This window comes from Cucumis sativus, unplaced genomic scaffold (genome assembly GCF_000004075.3).
Source record: "Cucumis sativus cultivar 9930 unplaced genomic scaffold, Cucumber_9930_V3 scaffold99, whole genome shotgun sequence".
NCBI lineage: Eukaryota > Viridiplantae > Streptophyta > Magnoliopsida > Cucurbitales > Cucurbitaceae > Cucumis > Cucumis sativus.
This window is the reverse complement of record NW_022279586.1, coordinates 121225-127952: the sequence shown is the minus strand read 5'-3', so window position 1 is coordinate 127952 and position 6728 is coordinate 121225.

Below are 6728 nucleotides of genomic sequence, written 5' to 3'. Positions count from 1 at the left end.
GGGTGTGACGTTTCGGCATTTTCATATGCAAGCCTGCCAGAGCTGAAAATGTTCAAAATGTATTATAGGGGAGGCATACCAGTTGAATCCCCGCTCGAGCATTAGTTGTACTCTTTGCAAGCAACCCTTTTCGTGGCACGCGTGCGGGGCCTGTGAGCTGTCCTCGAGAGGTGCCTGCCAATGTCATGGGCATATGTCCTGGTCACCCTTGGGCTGTCTCGGGACCACGTTGGGCTACTCCTGGGCCATGCTAAAGGAGTCATGGCACGTATTGGCGCAATTTTGCGGGTGATTTTTGGGGTCAAAGCTTCACATGTGACATCAGGCTTACTTCTTTTCATTTCTTTCTTTTTTCTTCTTCTTTCTTTTTCCCGTTTTAAATTTTATCTCTAAACCAAACTCCAACTAACTCTAGTTTATGTTTAGGAACTTGTAATTTTGGAGTACAATATAAGTATAATTGTTTGTGTTATATTGTTTTTTTTATTATTATTACTATTAAAAATAGCCAAATTAATTAAAATATTTATAAGGTATTTTAAAATTTGATATTCGATAGATCGATCAATGTCACTAAACATATAAGGGCTTATCAATATCTATTATTAATATAATCTAGTAAATATTTTGTCGAATTTATTATTTGTGACAGTTTTTTTCTATTCTTTTTTACATATATTCAATATATAAAATATCAATTTTTTGAAAATTTCATATAGGATTATTAACAAGTTTAACAAATAGATAAAATGATTTTCAACATTATTCTAATACTATGCTTTAAATTATGTAAGAGATAAATCTCTATAAATCATGGATGAATTATTTTAGAATGGAAAACAATACAAAAATGTGAGTGTTGAGCAAGAAATTTTGACCAATTAAATTACGTCACATCATCACAGTAAATAATGATGATTATACTTTTGTTTGAGTTTGGATAATTAAGTTACTCAACCCAACCCAATTCAGATCCAACAAAACAAATGGGCTCAAGCCCAAGTCCAAGAATCAAATGGGCCCAAGTCCAAACTCATCTCGCAAATGGGCTCAAATCCAAGCCCAACAAGCAAATGGGCTCAAGTTCAAGCCCAGTAAGCAAATGACCCCAAGTTCACCTAAAGCCCATGAAATGTCTATAAATAGAGACCACTATCATTCATTTTAAAAGGGGTCTTTGGTTGAAAGAAGAATTGAAGCTCTAAAGAATTGAAGCTCTGAAGAATTGAAGATTCAAACTTCTACAAGCTCTCAAGACGTGCAAGTTCGTATCAACTTCGAGATCAACAACTTCTGAAAGATTGAAGACTTGGAAGATTAAACTTTTCTTGGATTCCAGAAGATCGAAGTTCAAATCAACGTGCAACTACAACATCCTGAAGATCGAAGATCAAAAAGTTCTAAGTTTTAACTTGTATTCGAGAAAAAACATCAAAAGAGTAAATACTAGAGGTTGTATTCACAATATTCTTTAATATATCAAGTTCAACTCCACGAAATACATTTCTTCAAAATCTCGTGTGAACAGTTTGACACGTCCAGTGAGACAATCTCTACCTTTCATCTCTTTCTCTTTTGAAGAACATCTAAAGAAATCATGTCGATTGACGAACAAATGACATCGGCAAGCAGCCAAATACTCACAGCCGCTCAAGGGAGACTCAATCATCTGAGGAAATGCCATCCTTTGAGGCCGCAAAGAACATTTGGGAGCAACTGTCCAAGCCACCAAAAGGTGGAATTATAGTCGAAGAAAATCCTGTGATTGACGAACAAATTTCCTCCTGTGAACGCTCGAATGAGAAGATGCCTCATCCAAATATCATGTCGATTATGGTGACTGACGTGGATACAAGTGAAGACAGAATGACTGAGCTTAAAAAGAAGATCAACATGCTCATGAAGGTCGTTGAAGAAAAGGATAATGAGATTGCATCTCTCAAGAATCACATCGAACGTCATGATGCTGCTGAATCAAGTCATACACATACTATCAAAAATACTGACAAAAGGAAGACAATTATGCAAGAAAGTCAACCACAAAATTCAACCTCAATTGCATCAATATCTATTCAGCAGTTGCAGGAGATGATTGCAAACTCCATCAAAACTCAATATGATGGACTTGCTCAAACTCTCTCTCTATATTCCAAACCATATACGAAGAGGATCGACAATCTCATAATGCCGAATGGATACCAACCACCCAAGTTCCAACAGTTTGATGGAAAGGGTAACCCAAGACAACACGTTGCTCACTTCATTGAAACATGTGAAACTCCTAGTACGAGAGGAGATTTGTTGATAAAGCAGTTCGTTCGAACTCTGAAAGGAAACGCCTTCAAATGGTACATCGACCTGGAACATGAATCCATTGATAGTTGGGAGTAACTTGAGGGGGACTTTCTCAATCGCTTTTACAGCACCCAGCGTATCGTCAGCATGATGGAGTTGACAAATAGCAAATAGCGAAAGAGGGAGCCAGTCATCAACTACATAAACCGATGGAGAGCTCTAAGCCTGGATTGCAAAGACAAGCTCATAGAAATGTCTGTAGTCGAGATGTGCACCCAAGGCATGCATTGGGAACTTCTCTATATTTTGCAGGGGATAAAACCACGCACGTTTGAAGAGTTGGCGACTCGTGCCCATGATATGGAACTAAGTATCACTCGTAGAGGAGCAAAAGATTTTTTGGTTCAAAAAATGAGGAGTGACAAGAATTAAATTGATGACACTAAAAAGATTACAGATAGTGTCATAAATGAGTCTATGGTTGTTCATGCAACCCCTTTGAAATCTTTCTCTAAAAGAAAAGAAACAAAATTTGAAGGAAAGCATGATAGAGAGGAAAAGCGACGCCCTTAAAGAAAGACAAGAAAAATTTTATCCATTTCCTGACTCTGATGTTGCAGACATGTTAGAGCAGCTGTTAGAGAAGCAACTTATTCAACTGCCAGAATGCAAACGACCGAAACAAGCAGAGAAAGTAGATGATCCTAACTACTGCAAGTACCATCGGGTCATTAGTCATCCTGTTGGAAAGTGTTTCGTGTTGAAGGAGCTGATTATAAAGTTGGCTCGTGAAAAGAAGATCGAGTTAGATATGGATGAAGTAGCTCAGACAAATCATGTTGTAATTGAGATGACTTCAAGTGTTCCGCCATCAACACACCTTTATGATTAATGGAAAAACTTGGTCCAGTTTGGGACTTTTGAACCTGTACATGTTCGATTCCAACAAAGGATCGTGACAAAGAAATCTCAAAACAAAGAAAAGCCTATTGAAGATGATTGCGAAGGATGGATAGTCATGACTCGTAAAAAGGGGAGACAATCAATTTTCGTACAAACGAAGTCGCACTTCCATCAGAAGCATGGAAAAGGAAGCAACTCTCGTAAAAATGAGAAAAGAAATAAGATGTGGAAGTCTAAGCCTATCAAAGGAAAAGATGAGGACTTCATCCGACATCGACGGTCGATAATTTTGAAAGAATCTCCCAAGAAGCTTCCTTGATGATCATCCAAAGAAAGTATTAGAAGTCCTTGCATGTCATGTTGTCAGTATAACAGAAGTCGACAACAATTATGCATCTTCTGAAGAAATCGACAATTCAAATGAAATTAAGCAAAGGACTTTTGTCTTTGATCGTATCAAGCCTTCAATTACTCAATCTTCAATTTTTCAAAGATTGAGTATGACCATGAAAGAAGAAGAAAACCAATGTTTAACATCTACTTCCACTCAAACTTTAGCTTTCAAAAGGCTAAGTATCTCCACATCAAAGAAATATCAACCTTCAACATCTGTTTTTGATAGACTAAAATGACAAGTGATCAACATGAAAAAGAGATGAAAACTTTGAAGGTAAAATCACTTCATGAAGAAAATAATGGCGAGAAGATACGCAGTTGTGTCTCATCACGCATGAAGAGGAAGTTATTTGTTGACATAAACACAGAAGGTCCCTTGATCGTGAAGCCAAAAATTATTATATTCACCAATTCTACAAATGAAGAAGGTGAACAAATTTTTTACGAAAATATTTGTTAAATGTGTAAAGCTCCTTATCGCAAGAGCCTAAATTGCATGATGCTCTTAGTCCACAAGAGCTTAAAAGGTGAATGACAAAAAAAAAAAAAAAAAAAAAACAGCAACTCAATTGAACTACGTTATGACTTGATCTCTGTGTTATAAAAAGGATACGTAGGCAGCTTAAAGTTTACTTTAAGTTCAGTCGCACGAAAAAAAAAATTATGCTTCATCGTGATGATGTAATCTCAATAGAAAATGAAATTCATGAGCAGTTACAACAGAAAAGAAATGGGACAAATGGGGCAAAGTCAAAGTAGCGAGCTCTACCTTTTCTCGCAAGTGTTGCAGCTGAAAAGATATTCATCTTCATCTTCTCTCAAGTGTTGCAGCTGAAAGGATCTTTATCTTCACCTTCTCCATGTGTTGCAGCCGAGAGGATTCATCTTCACCTTCTCCATGTGTTGCAGTCGGAAGGATTTATCTTCATCTTCTCCATGTGTTGCAGCCGAGAGGATTCATCTTCATCTTTTCCATGTGTTGCAGCCGAGAGGATTCCTCTTCTCCCACGTATTACAGCCGAGAGGATTCATTTTCATCTTCTCCCACGTGTTATAGTCAAAAGGATTCATCTTCATCTTCATCTTCTCCCACGTGCTGTAGCCAAAAGGATTCATCATCATCTTCTTCCACGTGTTGCAGACGAGAAGATCATCATTTTCATCTCCTAGGTGTTGCAGTCGTTATCATCTGCATCCCCGATGTGTTGCAACCGTCATCATCTACATCTCTGATGTGTCACTGCCGACATCATCTGCATCTTCGATATGTCGCTGTTGTCACCATCTGCATCTTCGACGTGTCGCAACCGTTACCATCTGCATCTTCGACGTGTCGCAGTCGTCAGAATCTCCATCTGCATGTGTTGCAGTCATCATCATCTGCATCTCTGATGTGTTGCAACCGTCATCATCTGCATCTTCAATGTGTTGCAGGTGTCATCATCTGTATCTTCGATGTGGCTGTCACCATCAGAATCTTCGACGTGTCGCAGCCGTTAGAATCTTCATCTCCATGTATTGCAGTCATCACCATCTGCATCTTTGATGTGTTGCAGTTGTCATCATCTGCATCTTCGATGTGGCCGTCATTATCTTCGATGTGTCGCAGCCGTCACCATCTACATTTTCGATGTGTCGCAGCCATCAGAATCTCCATCTCCATGTGTTACAGTCATCATCATCTGCATCTCTGATGTGTCGCAGCCATCATCATCTGCATCTTCGATGTGGTCGTCATCATCTTTGATGTGCCGCAGTCGTCACCATCTGCATCTTCGACGTGTCGCAGTCATCAAAATCTCCATCTCCATCTTCGATGTACGAATCTTCATCTCCATCTTCTTCTTCCATGTGCTCCAGTTGGTCGAATCTCCATCTCCATTTTCGTCTTCGATGTGTCGCAGTCGATTGGATCTCCATCTTCGATGTGTTGCAGCCGATCGGATCTCCATCTCCATCTTCGATATGTGGATCTTCATCTCCATCTCGGTCTTTCATGTGCTGCAGTCGGTCGAATCTCCATCTCCATTTCTGTCTTTGATGTGCCGCAGTCGATTGGATCTATATTTACATTTTTGTCTTCGATGTGTTGCAGTCGATCAGATCTCCATCTCCATTTTCGTCTTCGATGTGTCGCAGCCGATCGGATCTCCATCTCTATTTTCGTCTTCGATGTGTTACAGTCGATCGGATCTCCATCTCCATTTTTGTCTTCGATCAAGCTTGGTGTGCTCCACCATATAAATTGACCAAACTTCGTATAACATTTTAATCACACTTATGTCCAAATGCATAGTATGATTAAATTGACATATTAACTAGAACCAAATCCAAGAACAAATTCACTTATTTCAGCTTATCGTTTTCGAGATTCACCCATCATATAAACGTGCACAAATCTCTAAAAGGAGACATTTGTTGAGCAATAAATTTTGACCAATTAAATTACGCCACATCATCACAATAAATATGATGATGATTATACTTTTGTTTGAGTTTGGATAATTAAGTTTACTCAACCCAACTCAATTCATATCCAACAAAAAAAATGGGCTCAAGCCCAAGTCGAATAAGCAGATGGGCCCAAGTTCAAACTCAACTCACAAATGGGCTCAAGTCCAAGCCCAACAATCAAATGGGCCCAAGTCCAAGTCTAGCAAGCAAATGAGCCCAAGTTCACCTAAAGCCCATGAAATTTCTCTATAAATAGAGACCATTGCCATTCATTTTAAAAGGGGTCTTTGGTTGAATAAAGAATTGAACCTCTGAAGTACTGAAGAATTGAAGATTCAAACTTCTACAAGCTCTCAAGACGTCAAAGTTCATATCAACCTGGAGATCAACAACTTCTGAAAGTTGGAAGATTAAACTTTCCTTGGATTCCATAAGATCGAAGTTCAAATCAACTTGCAACTACAATATCCTAAAGATCGAAGATCAAAAAGTTATAAGTTTTAACTTGTATTCGAGAGAAAGCATCAAAGGAGTAAATACTAGAGGTTGTATGCACAATATTCATCAATATATAAAGTTCAATTCCACGAAATACATTTATTCGAAATCTCGTGTGAACAGTGAGAATATGGTTAACCAAGTTTAAATATATAATGCAACAATACAAACGTAGTGACCAT